Here is a 14,647-nt window from a genome sequence, read left to right as displayed (position 1 = left end):
GCCAAACCATCTCCCAAAGTGGTTGTATCGTTGTGCATTCCTACCCGTGTTAGGAATAAGTAGGTTGTCTAGTAGGTTATATGTGAGAGTTATAGTTGCTCTGCCTCCTTGCCAGTACTTGCTATTGGCAGTTAAAATAAATGGCCATTTTAATAGAGATGTACTTGTATCTCATTGCAGTTTTAATCCCCCTTTGTCTAGTGACTAATGATGCTGAGCATCCTTTCATGTACTCATTTCTTATCTACACATGTATATCTTCTTTGATAAAGGGTCTGCTTAAATCTTTTGCCCATTTTTTTTTTTTATTGAGCTGTTTGTTTTCTTATTGTTGAGTTTTGAGAGTTCTTTATATGTTCTGGATCCAAGTCCATTGTTTTCTCCTAGTCTTTGGATTTCTTTGCACTCTTTAAACAATGTATTCCAGAAGTAAACATTTTTATTTTGATCAAGTCCATTTTATCAATTTTTCCTTTTATAAATGATGTTTGTGGTGTCATTTCTAAGAACTCTGGCTAACTCAAGGTCACAAAGATTTTCTTCTAAAAGTTTTATAGTTTTATAGTTTGTGTTTAAGTCTATAATCCATTTTAAGTGAATTTGTAAAAATAAAATATGAGCTATAGATTGAGGTCCATTTTCTTTTGCTTAAACATCTAATTTTTCCATGCTCATTTATTCAAAGGACTATTTTTTTTTTAATTGAACTGCTTTTGCAATTTTGCAAAAAATCAAGTGACCGTGTTTTTCTTGGTCTATCTCTGGATTCTTCACTCTAGCCCGTTGACTTATGTGTTTAATTTTTCACCAATATCACATGTCCTGAGTATTATAGTTTTATAGTAGGTCTTGATATCAGGTAGTGTGGGATCTCCTACTTTTCTTCTTCTTTGTCCAAATTATTTTGGCTTGTATGGCTCCTTTGCCTTTCTGTACAGACTTTTTTTTAGAAACATCTTGTTGATATATGAAAAAAATCCTGCTAGGATTGAAGTCAGTGTTGTGTTGAATCAACTTGGGGAGAATGGACATATTAATAATACAGACTGTTCTAACTCAGGAAAGCAACTTTCCTGGGACACTCCTGAATTTAAACCCCCCTGACACCCACCTTTGCCAAAGCACACCTCTCTTGTTGCCTCTTTTCTCCTTGGCCCTTGTATGGGCTCACATGTCACTCTGAGGGCTCTCACTTGGGCATGATGACCAGGTGTGGAGGGCCTCCTGGCCTCAGCCACATGTTCTATGGGGCCAGGACATTTTCCTTGAGCTTTTAGGCCAGGCACCTAGTCATTAATAACAAAGTCATGGTATTTTGTATAAAAATAGTGTTTCCGGTTTCTTTTAAAAAGAGATATGAAGATTTGGCTCTCTTTTGCCTGCATTGTTCTCTAGCAATCACCCGCCGGAGCTGATGGGGACTCTCCAGTGCACCCCGCTTTCCATCTTTCACAATGCTCTTGGTCACTGCCTGCCAAGCCCCTGTGTGCATTTGGGCTTAGATTTCATGCTTTAGACCTCAACACGGGACTTAGGTCACATGTATTTTCATTGAAGTAATACTTACCAAGTATCTGCTGATTACTGGCTCCTATCCACTAAGAATCCAAAAGTGAAAAAAACAGACAGTAATTCTGACTTCGAGAGCTTACATTCCATGGGGGGTGGGGCTGGGGGTGGGAAGAGCCAATAGGCCACATAAGTAGGTTACAGCGTTCATGAGAATGTGAAAATTTGGGGGGAAAAATAAAAGCAGACATGGGATATGGAAAGGAAGGGCAAGATGGGGTTGCAGGTGCAGCAAGTTGTGAGTAAAGGGCTCAAGAGGAAGATGACATTGGAGCAAAAACTGAAGGTGAGGAGATGAGCCCTTTTCACACTGGAGGGAGGAACATTCCAGGCAGAGGGAACAGAGAGTGACCAGGCCCTGAGTCTGGAGCGTGCCTGGCCTGTCTGAGGAATAGCAAGGGAACAATGCAGCCCCAACAAGGTGAACAGGGACGGAGTAGTAGGAGATGACATCAAACATCTGGTGGCATGTAGCTCCTAAAGAGCCTCGTAGGCTGTTGTAAGGACTCCAGTCTTTTCTCCGAGTGATGTGGGTTGGGGAGTGACCAGGGCTGAGTTGAGTTTTAAAGCTGGGAAAGCATCAATCTGCTGACCTCTTGGAAATAGTGTTGGTGTTCAGGGGTTAGCAGGGAGGCCAACTCGAAGGCAATTTCAGTAATCAGTAAGACAGAGGCTGGTGTCAGACCAGGGTGGTCATGGGGGACATGGGAAATGGTGAGAAGCGGTCAGGTTCTGGATAACCTTGAGATTTTGTGGGTTCTTGGCGATTCTTTCTTGCCAACATTCCCTGGTGAGGGCCATGTCAGCATGTCCCTAAACTTGGGTGACATGTGCAAAGGGAGGCCCCTTAAGTAACATGTCCCCAAACTTCAGAATAAACCCTTCCAAAGTGACCTGTTCTCTTCACCCAATGGAGCAGAAGATGATGTCACTTATAAAATTTCATCTCAGAAGCACCCTACTATTTGTAGATCTTTTCCAAAGGGAATATTGCAAAGAAAGATTTCCTATTATAAAAGAGCAGAATGGGCGATATTGGTGTGGCTGGGTATCTGAATTAAGTTTGATGAAGTGAGGAGGTGTAGGGAAATTCTTGTCTGTGGGGTTCAGGAGGTCTAAGCCCAGAGCTGGGGACAACAGCAGGTGAAGATTCCTCTAGAATGAAGGTAGACATGTCGTAAGTCCTATGCGTGCTCACTTTATGGCTTTGACAGTTCTGTTTCATGAGTATGAAATCGCTTCCAACTCAAATTCTCTGGACTCTGAAATTCTACAATTGATTCTTGTATGCTAAGTAGAATATTATATATGTAATGGGTTATTATACAAACAGGATCATTTTGAATTGTCTATTTTTCTCATACTTATTTCATTTTTATGATCGTTACCTTATTTTACATCTTCTTATCTGCATCGTATCTTTTCCACGGCTGTTCTCTCCTGCCCTCCAAAACCAATTAGCTTCTTTGTTCTCAGCAGACAACTTTAGTTCTCACTTTTTTGGGAAATAAAGGACATTAGTGATAAAATTCACTATCTTGCCTCCTCAAAACTCTACCTGTTTCTTTGTCCAGCCTTCCTTCCTTCCCTCTTGTCTCAGAAGAAGGGAGTTTGAAGCAGGTGAGAGGACATGGCTCATGTCCTCCCACCTTCTCTAGAATAATCGTCTACCACCTTTCTTCTGCTTCTCTCCCCTTCCTACAAACATGCCCACATTTCCCAGCTCCTGCCTTTGCCTTTTTCTGTAGCCACTGTCCCACATGTCTCTTCCTTGCTGAGCCTCTGGGAGATCTTGTCTCCATCCCTGCCTTGATTTCCCCCAGTGCCCTGTTACTAGTCAACCAAAGCTTTGACCTCTGCCACTTTATTAAAATCCCTCAAAGGTCCCCAGTGGTCTCCTAAGTGCTATATTCTATGATTCTGTCTCAATCCTCACTCTCTTCCTCACCATCCAAAGGGTGGACAGGATCAAGGACATTACCTGGCAACTTGTTACAAATGCAGACTCTGAGGCCCTACATAGGTCAGCTGAGTCAAGAATCTTCTGTTTAACAAGCCCTCAAGTGACTCCATAGCACATTAATGCTCAGATGCTCAGTCTCTCTGAGGCATTTGACACAAGACTCGGAACACCTTCCTCTCCATCATCCTGCCTGGTCTTTGGCTCTTCCTTCTTAACCTCCTTGCTCCTCTTTCTCTAACAGTACTATAAATAGGAATCCTCCCTAGGGTTCTGCCCTCTCTGCGCCTCTAGCAATTTCTGTGTTCTCTGGGACCTTCAACTACCACAAAATGCTGATGATTCACACATTCCTCTCTTCAGAGATTCAGCCTCCTGCATCCAACTGCTTTCCAATTTTGTGTCTGTCTAGTAATACTTCCAATACGATATATCCCCAACTGAACCCATTATCTTCCCTACTCCCCATTATGCTCCTCCTCCTGGGTTTCCTATCTTGACTCATGACATCATTAGCCCTCTACCCTTTCACAAACACTGGACACCTTAGGGTCTTCCCTTCCCGCTCTCTTCCCTCCATGTCCAATTAGTCAGCGAACTTGGTCTATTCAACCCCAGACGTATCTGTTCAGTACGAGCCCTCTTCTCCATTCCTCCTACTATTGCCAGGGTTTAGGCCCTTGTCATCAATAATTTGGACTGTTAAGTTGGCTCCTCAGTATTCTCTTACCCTCATCGCTAGCCTCTACCCGCCAGTCCATCCTCCACGCTGGCATCAGTGCGTGTTCCAAAAAATGCACCCCAGTCGGTGGTTCTCATTGCCTCCAAAGGAACCGCATAACACACAAGGTCAAGTCCAAGCTCATTATTTGGGCAGGCAACGCACTCTGTGATCTGAGTCCTACCTAGGTTCCCAGCAAAGTCTCCATTTGTCCTCTTTACTGCAGAAATACGAGATTTCTCACAGTTTCTTATATATACTTTGCATTTTTTTCTCTGCTCATTCTTTTGCTTTTCAAACCATCCCTCTTTCCAGAATATCTTTCCTATATCCTGACTCTTCTGATCCTTCCAGGCTCAATTCTAATACCCCTGCCCCTGTGAAACCTTCATTAAATTCTGAATAAAAACAAGTGATCAGGCTTCTGTGCTCCAATGAACACCATGTTCATAGTGCATATATTGAATTTGGACTTGGCGTTCTAGTTAGTTCTAAATTTCTGCCCTTCCAAGAACTCTGTAGGCCTGATTAGGGCAATGGCTGTGCCGATTCATTTCCGTGTCAGTGTCTAGTACATAATATGCAGCCCACAAACACCGAATTGCATGAATCAGAAGCCATTTGCCCCTATTTCGGTGCTGCATACTATGCTTAAAAATAACGGTGCAAATGTTTCTGTTTGCTCACTCATTTGTTTTGTATATTGGATCACTGAGGTGAGATTTCCACATTATTCTGAGTGAGCCAGGACTTGAAGTTCATTGAGAACATTTTCTATCTTAAGTATCACTGTGTGAGTCTATCGGTAGTACTGAGCATTTGGTCTTCCACATGCCTGTGCTCCAGGGCATTTAATCCTTACTCCCATCAAAGCTGTTCCCCTCCCCAGCTACACCCCAAACATTGCACAAAAGATTGCTTCTGGCAGTCTCCCCACCAACTATGAGCACCTGCTATGTGGCAAAGGGTAGCCTTGCGGTTAAGAGCTTGCAAGCTGGCATCAAAAATATCTGGGTCCAGGTTTCTGCTCTGCCAATCCTACTTGTTTAACCTTGACCGAATTGCTTAAATCTCTTTGCCTGCAAGATGGAAATTATAACAGCACCCACCTCATAGGTTTGTTTTGAAATTGTTTGAGGTTGACCATGTCAAGTGGCCAGTACACCCTGAGGCTGATATAAGTGGCACAGGAAATTGGTAATGATGATGAAGAATACAATGAGGGACATCAAACTGAGCTTAGTGGGCAGAAGACTAGCAGGTGCCAGTAAAGTCTGGCTCCGTGGGGCTCATTCGTGAGGCCAAGGAGGACCTCATACGATGTCCCTGGGTTGCCAACCAACCTGCCTGACTGCTCAAGAATGAGGAAGTCGAGCAAAGACAAAACAACCCACTTGCCCAGATATGTTTTTCCTTTCAGAACAAACAACGACGACAATAAACCCTTCCGTTCCTCAGTCTCACGTGTCACGAATAGTTTTCAAAGGCAGTTAACAATATTGTTTTCTTGAATACTTTTTCTTTGGGGAGAAAATTCTAACACAGATTCTCCAATGTGGGGGTCTGGTACAGAGTTATAGCAAATGGCAGTGTCTCCTCTCCTTGCTTGAAATCTGTGTGTGGCTTCCTACAGCCCTTGTGGTAAGATACAAATTTCCTCTAATTCCACAAGGCCCTTAGTGATGTGACTCCTGCCCCACCTCCTTGGACCTCAGTTTCCTCCAATGTAGAGTGACAATTAAAAGCTCATCCTTTGGATTCAGATCTTGTGTCTACACAATTCCTAGCTGTCTGGCACGTTTTTTTTTTTTTTTTTAAGTTTATTTATTTATTTTTGAGAGAGAGAGACAGCACATAGCCTGATGCAGGGCTTGAACTCAAAAACAATGAGATCATGACCCAAGCCAAAATCGAGTCAGACAGTTAACCAACTGAGCCACCCAGGTGCCCCTGGCAAGTTATTATTAGCAAGATAGACTTTGGGTTTCTGAAGTGCCCCAAGTCCCCCCTTCCCCCCATGGAATTGGTATGCATGGAGTAGTAGGCATTAATTTGTCAGCTTTATTACTAATAAAGCTTGATAGGACCTGCCAGCAAAATCAGGCTTCTGAAGTCTAGACGTCTGGATTCATTGCGGGTGACTCTTAGCCAGGTGTTCAAAGCAGGTAAAGAAGCACAGGTTTCCTCCTATGGTAGTAGTTGACTTACTAGATGGAGAGGCAGAGAGAGAAAGAGAGAGAGAGAGAATGTGTGTGTGGGGGGGGGGGGGCTAGTGGGGGCGGGAGTAGGTTACCCTAAAAAGTCAAGAACCTGAAAGTGAATGAAGGACGTGTGCTCTAAGCCTTTCTCAGGCTCCTTAATTAGGTACATCATCTTGAGGGAAGGAAATGAAAGGTGGAAATACAGGTAGAAACTCCTTCCCAACCCTTCCAAGAGGCCTGACGTTTCCCCCAGTATACACAGGCAGAAAGCCAAGGAGAAAGTGGGTTCCCACTCAATCTTTCCGTCCTGGTTTCTTCATCTATCAGCTGGGGTAACTGTCTTTTGGTATTGTTGAGAGGATTACAAGAGATAATATTCTTCTTTATATAGACCTTTTCCAGGGGCCTTAGGGCTGTCTGTCACAACTGGTGAACCACTGGTGTCCTGAGCCCTTCAATTCTTTCCTCTACTCCTGGCAGGGCCTGGGGTGGAATGGGATGGCTCATATTTCTCTTGGCAGGAGTTAAAACTTTTTGCTATTGCCACTGTTGGCTGCCATTGCCTCAGACACATTCAGTGACTGTGGCTCTTCTTCTGAGGTTTAACTGGCAACTGGCACCAAATGGAAAAGGTCCTCTGTCCCCATCCTGACTGGTCCCAGGCATTCAGCTCTATCAGTGGATCCCAAGAGAGTTGTCTACCCCTTCTTCCCATAATACACTCTTTTCCTAAGGAAACTTTAAGACATTCTTTATGAGCCAAGGTTAGAGAAGGTTTGTGTGGTGCCACCACTGTGCCCCCTCCTGGTGCTCTTTAACATCATTCTCCCAACTCAGAGTGGAATCCACTATCTCAAGTGGTCTGTGGCTGGGATGAATGTCTTGCCTGCCATGGATATCCCACAGGGGCTAATAAGAGTCTTTGCACTCTTTCATGGCTAAGAATCTCCATACTGGAGTCCTGAGATCTAACTTCAGTCCCCATATCTTCCCATCCTGTCTCCTGGGAGTATAGCAGATCCTCAGCCCGTGTACCTGCGACTGGGCTTTGTCCTGGGACTATAGACAGGATCCTCAGTTCCCAAGGTGAGCAAGCAGGACAACCCCAGACCTGGCATCTAAGCCCAGGAATCAATTAAGAGGCAGAACCATGGGCATTCAGGAAGATCCTCCTGCAATCTGTGCTTCTTCTCTCTTTTGAATTTGCAAGGGAAACTGGTCTCAGTTGGGCTGCCTGGAGATCTGTCAGACACTCACTGTAGGACTTCAGACAACCCATGCACACTTTCTGAACGTAAATCAAACGCATCAATCAGCTTTGAATCGGGGTGAATCTGTCACATTAAATTGTCAGTTACAAATTCTTGCTGACAGTTCTTTGAAGTTGCTAGAAGTGCATCTAAACAGAGTTATATTGGCCAGCCTGCATCAGGAATGTTAAGCTTGCAGATTCTTGAGCCAGATGGCCTTGGTTCCAGCTCTCGTTCTACCATGACAAAACAGGATCTCGGGCAGTGTGTAATTGCTCTATGCCTCACTTTTTCCCCCTGTAAAGTGAAGATGATAATAATAGTACCTACATCCTAGGTTTGTTGAAGTGAAGAACTTAGAATAGTGCCTGACATGCAGTAAGCCCTCAGAAAGTGTTAGCAATTTATATTATCATCTATCCAGTCACCAGAAACGTAGGGCGAGAATAATTGGAAACAAGAGATATGATCAAATCTTGTTCAGTTGTCACATGCAGAGTGTATTTTTTTGGGGGGGAGGGTGGGTGTAAATTTCTCTTCCTTATGATATTGTAATCATAGCAATAATAATGATAATGATAATGGTGGCTAATATCCATTGAGTTCATGCTATGCGCCATCATTGTGCTAAATACCTTATGTGAGTTCATTATTTAATTTATAAAATCCCATTAGGTAGTATTAATTTTAGCTCAGTGTAACTTGTGTTAAGTTACATTGTTCTCAAGTGGCAGAGCTGGGACACAAACTCAGGTGTATCTGATGCCAAAACTTGAGATCTTACTGCGATTGAATGGTTTGTATTCTCCAAATCCTGACTACCTAAGAGGGAAAACATGTACTCCTGATCCAAGCTGGTGTCAAGAAGAAGCCAGTCTGGGATGTGAAAAAGCCAAAATGTAGTGAATAGACACCCAGAAACCAAAGAGTCATCTCGATTTCAGTGTGTTCAGACTTGTCACCATCTAGGGCCATGGTGCTATCTCATGGCAACTGGCTTCATTCCAGGGCACAATTCTTGCCAAGGTCTTGTTTCTGGAGGCCTCTTTTGGGGCTTCTCTGAAACTTTCATTGCATCACCTACCAACTACAGTTCTTCAACCACGGCCAGCAAATTTTTCTGCAGAGAAAGCGATCTTTCCATTTTGTTTTAAGTGAATTGGATATAAGCTAGGGATATTCCAGGATACTATCAATTTTGGCTCTCAGAACCAAATCTGAAAACATAGTAGGATTCCAAGAGTTCGGAGTGTCGCCGATAAGCTCCCTGTCTCTTGGTTTATAGTCATAGTCAACTTTTGAGTTGACTTCAGGAAGAGCTCAAGAGAGCCCCTTCCCAAGTTAGTTGCTGAGCGAGGAGCAAGGGAGCACTGGGGGAAGAACCTCAGGCCAGGCTCTTCCAAGAAAAATCTCCTATATTATCTGGAAGCACTAGGCTCTTCTCTCTGGATTATCTCTTCTGGCCCAGGAGGTGGGGACCTGCTGGGACTGTCAACAGGACACGTAGGAGTTGAAGGGCCTGTGTTGTCAAGAACGATTTTAGTAAGGACTGTGCTGGCTCAGCTAGCGGGGCTAAGCCCTGTGCTAATGAAAGAAACTGAGGTCATAGATTCGAGTTCCTTGAGGCTTACTGTGGGTTTGATAGTGTTCCCCCAAAATCCACCCAGAACCTCAGAATATGACCTTATTTGGAAGTAATATATTTATAAATGTAACTTGTTAAAGATCTCAAGATGAAATCATCCTGGATCAAGATGGTTGGTGTCCTTATGAGAAAAGGAGCAGACACAGAAAGACACACGGAGAGAGCCAGGTAAAGATGGAGACAGAGATTGGGGTGATATGTGTAAAGCCAACAAACATCAAGGATTTTGCTGGCAACCACCAGAAGCTGGGAGAGTGGCATGGGGTTGCTTCCCCTCTGTGCCTTCAGAAGGAAACAAACCTGCAGACATCTTGACATCTCGACCCAGACATCTACCTTCCTGAACTGTGAGAGAATAAACTTCTGTTGTTTTTGCTTTGTGGTGATTTGTTATGGCAGGCCTATGAAATACAGGGCTTGTGTTGGGGAACAATGGAAATTCAAGATTCTCACCACCCATTGGAATGCTTCAGAAACAAGTTTCCCAAGACACAAGGGGAAGTGTGGGTGAATCAGAGCATGCCCTTCCCCATTGCTGGGCAGATGGAAGCAGGGCACAGACACGTCAAAGATGAGCTTCCTGGGCCAGTTTCCTAAGAGGGGTATTCAAAAAGGAAGGAGCACATGTGCTCTGTGACCCGAATGAGGCTCTTCTCCTCTCTGGCCCTCTATTTCTTCATCTATAAGCTGGAGGAGCTAGGCCAAAGCAGTGATAAAGTGGGGCCCTTGCTGTGTTCAGTGAGTCCCTAAGAGTTGAACTGCCAGACCATGACCTGAGCTGAAGTTGGATGCTCAACCGACTGAGCTACCCAGGTGCCCCAAGACTGTCTTTGGATAATAACTTTGAGGGCTGCAATTCACCATGGGGCCTGGGCACACCAGCCTTGAATTTATGACCCAGCCTTGTCCTAATGCAAGCATCTAGCCACCTTAGTCTTATGATATTGGAATAAAGCTTGATTTGATTTATGGCAGGTATGGTTTGAATTCCACTCCAGGAGATTTAAGAGGCCTTTTAGGTCATCTGAGCATCTTGGTCTCTGATTCATCAGAGCTGGGCCCTGACAACACTCCTTAGTTACAGTGCCATCCTGAGGAATAGGGCATCTCTCCTGGCCCATCAGGCTGTGTAAATGGATATTCTGGAGAAGATGGGGCTTCTAACCCTGCCAGCTGTGACTGCCTCTTAGAACTCCAGACTCTGGAACTCAGCTGTCCAGATTCAACTCTTGCCTGATTGGACCTGAGATACTATTCTGCTCTCTGATTCAGCCGATTTTGCTGGGCTCATTCTTCTGACTCTTTTAGGAATGCTGTCAAGTTTGAGCAGCTCACCACTAGCCTATTTTTAAATAGTAGCTAAGTGACCTTGGTCTAGTTACTTAAACTGTCTAAGCTTCAGCTTCCTTGTGCATAAAGTGAAGATAATAATGCTGACCTCCTAAGGGTGTTGTGAAGAAGAGAGGGATTTAATGACACAAAGTGTGGGGCTCTGGGGGCGGGCGGTACTTGCAATTTCTCCTTGGATGGCTACTCTGATTGCCCCTCCCGAGTCTCTGTCTTGCCCATTTCCCAGAACACCTGGGCACGAGTCAGGTGGTCAGCCCCCAGCAGGTGCAAAGCCCTCTGCACTTGCTCCATTCTGCTGAGCCCCAAATACAGTGAGGCCTTTGGTGTCACTGGATTTTGGTGGGAACAGGTTTTCTTTTACTTTTGTTGACTTCCTCTAGAAACTTTATCTTAAAGTTCTCAGGTGATTCAGGAATGAAGAACTGGGGCCTTAGGGTGGAAAAGCATTTGTGACTATTTTTCCTTTGTTCCCTGCATGGTTGACTCAGAAAGTGGGGATTCCAGGTGAGGAAATGGAAGTCATTTCACTTCCTCCATCTTCGACTAGATGTGTGTGTTCATCCCAGATTCCTGCAATTTACATTACACATTCATTTTTCTGGATCTTATTGGTACTTCCAGGGGGAGTCGATGAGTTGAGTTGTTGGGAAACCCATCTTTGGTGCAGACAGAAAATAGTTCCAGAGACAACACACAGATGGACCTTGACAATCATGGTCATTCCCTAGTGTCCCCTTCAGCCTGTCAGGGTCTGAGAAGCCTGGGGGAAGGCACCAGCCATTCTCCTTTTGTTCAAATCCAGCCCTTCAGTGTTCTTGGACAATGCTGTTTTTATAAAATGATACATGAGGGGCGCCTGGGTGGCTCAGTGGGTTGAGCGTCCGGGTTTGGCTCAGGTCATGATCTCGCGGTCCGTGAGCTCGAGCCCCGCATCGGGCTCTGTGCTGACAGCTCAGAGCCTGGAGCCTGCTTCAGATTCGGTGTCCCCCTCTCTCTCCACCCCACCCCTGCTTGTGCTCTGTCTCTCTCTGTCTTTCAAAAACGAATAAACATAAAAAAATTTTAAATGATACATGATAATGATTAGAATAAGTCACTCAAGACAGGAAAATGCAAAGAAGAAAACTAAAGATAGCACTACATGGAAATAACTACCTTCAACATTTGTGACCATCATTTCCTCCTCTCTTTCTCTCCATATACAGATAAAAGAATAGAAAAAATAGAAACATTCTATGTGTGTCTTTAAAAACAAAAGTTAGTAAATTCCATGATCTGTTATTTCATGCAAGTAAGGGAACTGAGGAAATGACTTAAATTGCATGTAAGCATTTATTTACAACTAGTGATTAAGTTCCTGAAAGACACTACTTGGGGCGCCTGGGTGGCGCAGTCGGTTAAACGTCCGACTTCGGCCGGGTCACGATCTCACGGTCCGTGAGTTCGAGCCCCGCGTCAGGCTCTGGGCTGATGGCTCGGAGCCTGGAGCCTGTTTCCGATTCTGTGTCTCCCTCTCTCTCTGCCCCTCCCCCGTTCATGCTCTGTCTCTCTCTGTCCCAAAACTAAATAAACGTTGAAAAAAAAAATTAAAACAAACAAAAAAAAACCCAGAAAGACACTACCAAAGGTGAAAGCATAAAGATCACCTAAAACCTAGTTGAGGTTGCTATACTGGGGCTAGCTATACTAACTGAAGTTGGGGTTGCTATACTGTTTGAACATGTGCTTTAAATGTAGACAAATCTACAAACCTCAAACATGGCACCCTTCAAAATTAGAACTTGAATTCTTCACCTATCCTTATCTCACATTTTTTATTAGTTAACTTGATAATTGGTATCTCTTGCTCATCTTTATATCTTTTACATTTTGTGTTTATTTTATTTTAAAATTTTTTTTAATGTTTATTCATTTTTGAGAGACAGAGACAGAATGCAAGCAGGGGAGGAGCAGAGAGAGAGGGAGACACAGAATCCAAAACAGGCCCCAGGCTCCGAGCTGTCAGCACAGAGCCCGATGCGGGGCTGGAACTCGAGGACCGTGAGATCATGACCTGAGCTGAAGCCAGCTGTCTAATCCACTGAGCCACCCAGGTGCCCTGCACTTTGTGTTTAAATTGCAATTGTTATATCTTGATAGCATTAGCTTTGTATTTCAATATGTTAATATTCACCACCTATTCTTTTTAAAGCATCAACAATTTTCTTTTAATGTTTATTTGTTTTTGAGAGAGAGACACACACACAGGGTGCGAGCAGGGGAGGGGCAGAGAGAGAGGGAGACACAGAATCTGAAGCAGGTTCCAGGCTTTGAGCTGTCAGCACAGAGCTGGATGTAGGGCTCTAACTCACAAACTGCATGATCATGACCTGAGCCAAAGTCAGACGCTTAACCGACTGAGCCACCCAGGCGCCCCTCTTTTTAAAGCATTTTAAAATGGGATGTTTTCTTTTCTGAGTTCTTTATTTTGATTCATTTTTTTCATTGGCTGAATTTAATAGGCAAATTAAAAAAAATTTTTTTTCCAAGGGCACATTAGGCTATTTCTGTTTTTTTCTCTTTTTTTGGTATGTTTTATCTTTGCTGTTGCTTTTTTTTTTTTTTTTGGTCTAGAGAGAAAGAGTAAGCAGGAGAAAGGGGCAGAGGGAGAGAGAGAGAATCTTAAGCAGGCTCCACGCTGGGCACAGAGCCCGATGTGGGGCTCATTCCCACAACTGTGAGATCATGAGCTGAGCCAAAATCCAGAGTTGGATGCTCCACTGACAGAGCCACCCAGGCACTCCTTAGCTGTTGCTTTTGAATTTGAAGGATAGCTTCCTCACAGGTAAAATTCTAGGATCACTCTTTCCTTGCCATTTATGATCTTTTGTCTTATGCTGTTGAGATGTTTGATGCCAGCCTGAATTTCACCCTGGTAGGTAATTTGTTTCTTCTGCGTATGTATCCATGGGATTGCATGAGAGTAAAGCTATGTGTGGGGGTCAGTGGAGGTAGGGGTGGGTGGTGATGGGAAGGTGGTCAGTTGGGGAGGTAGAGGTAGAACCATAGGATGAGGAAAAAGTAAAGCCCTAAGGAAGAGAACATGGAACCACTTTCTCCATAATTTGCAGCCCCATTAAGAAGAAATAGAGCCAATTATCAAAGAAATCATTCTATGGGGGACAGGAATTTTAGTAAAGACTGACAATACGATCACTTTATCTTGTAGGAAAAAATGGTCTTCCTTTTTAGAGCATATTTGTAGGGAGGCCTAAAGACAATGATACATTTCTATAAGTGACATAATTTAGGGAGAACTCTGCAATGCAGCAAGGGCAGCCCTACCATTTTTTTATGTTTAAAGACTCAACTTCATGTTCCTTGCTAATAGAGAGGACTTCGGTCAGCTACCTCCAATTTATTCCTATTTGGCTTAGCAGACCATTAAGCAATGGATTTGGCCATAGACTCCCCATTCCTAATGATGTTTTTCTTGGGCTACTATGAAAAACCAGTTGGCAATTGCTGAGTAACCACATGATGACAGCATAGAGGGAGGACACAAAGGCTCCAGGTATGTGACAAATGGCAGAAAGAAACCAGAACATGATGGAGACAATACTGGGTCCACAAAGTGGACAAGGTGCCCCTAAAGAGATGTGTGTAAACCATTCTGTTGGAGGGTCTGATGCAGGTGGGGTCTGTGTGGCTCTGGAAAGCAACCATCGCTGCCCTTGGAAGACAAATGGAAAAAATGAGCCCTTGTGTTACAGACTTCTCCATCCATTGATGCCTAATTGGTTGTCCTGGCGCAGAGGGCTCATATGATGTCAGAAAGTCAAGTTCTATGATGATGGGACAGTGGAAAAGAAAACATGATCAGCCTCTGTGCCTAAAGAGCCACCACACAAATGAGGGAGGAAAATATTTGAAATCTGAGTTGCGTTCTGGTTTTTCCACCTTGAAAAGAGG

This window comes from Acinonyx jubatus, chromosome B4, assembly GCF_027475565.1.
Source record: "Acinonyx jubatus isolate Ajub_Pintada_27869175 chromosome B4, VMU_Ajub_asm_v1.0, whole genome shotgun sequence".
Classification (NCBI taxonomy): domain Eukaryota; kingdom Metazoa; phylum Chordata; class Mammalia; order Carnivora; family Felidae; genus Acinonyx; species Acinonyx jubatus.
Note: the sequence above shows the minus strand (reverse complement) of the source record.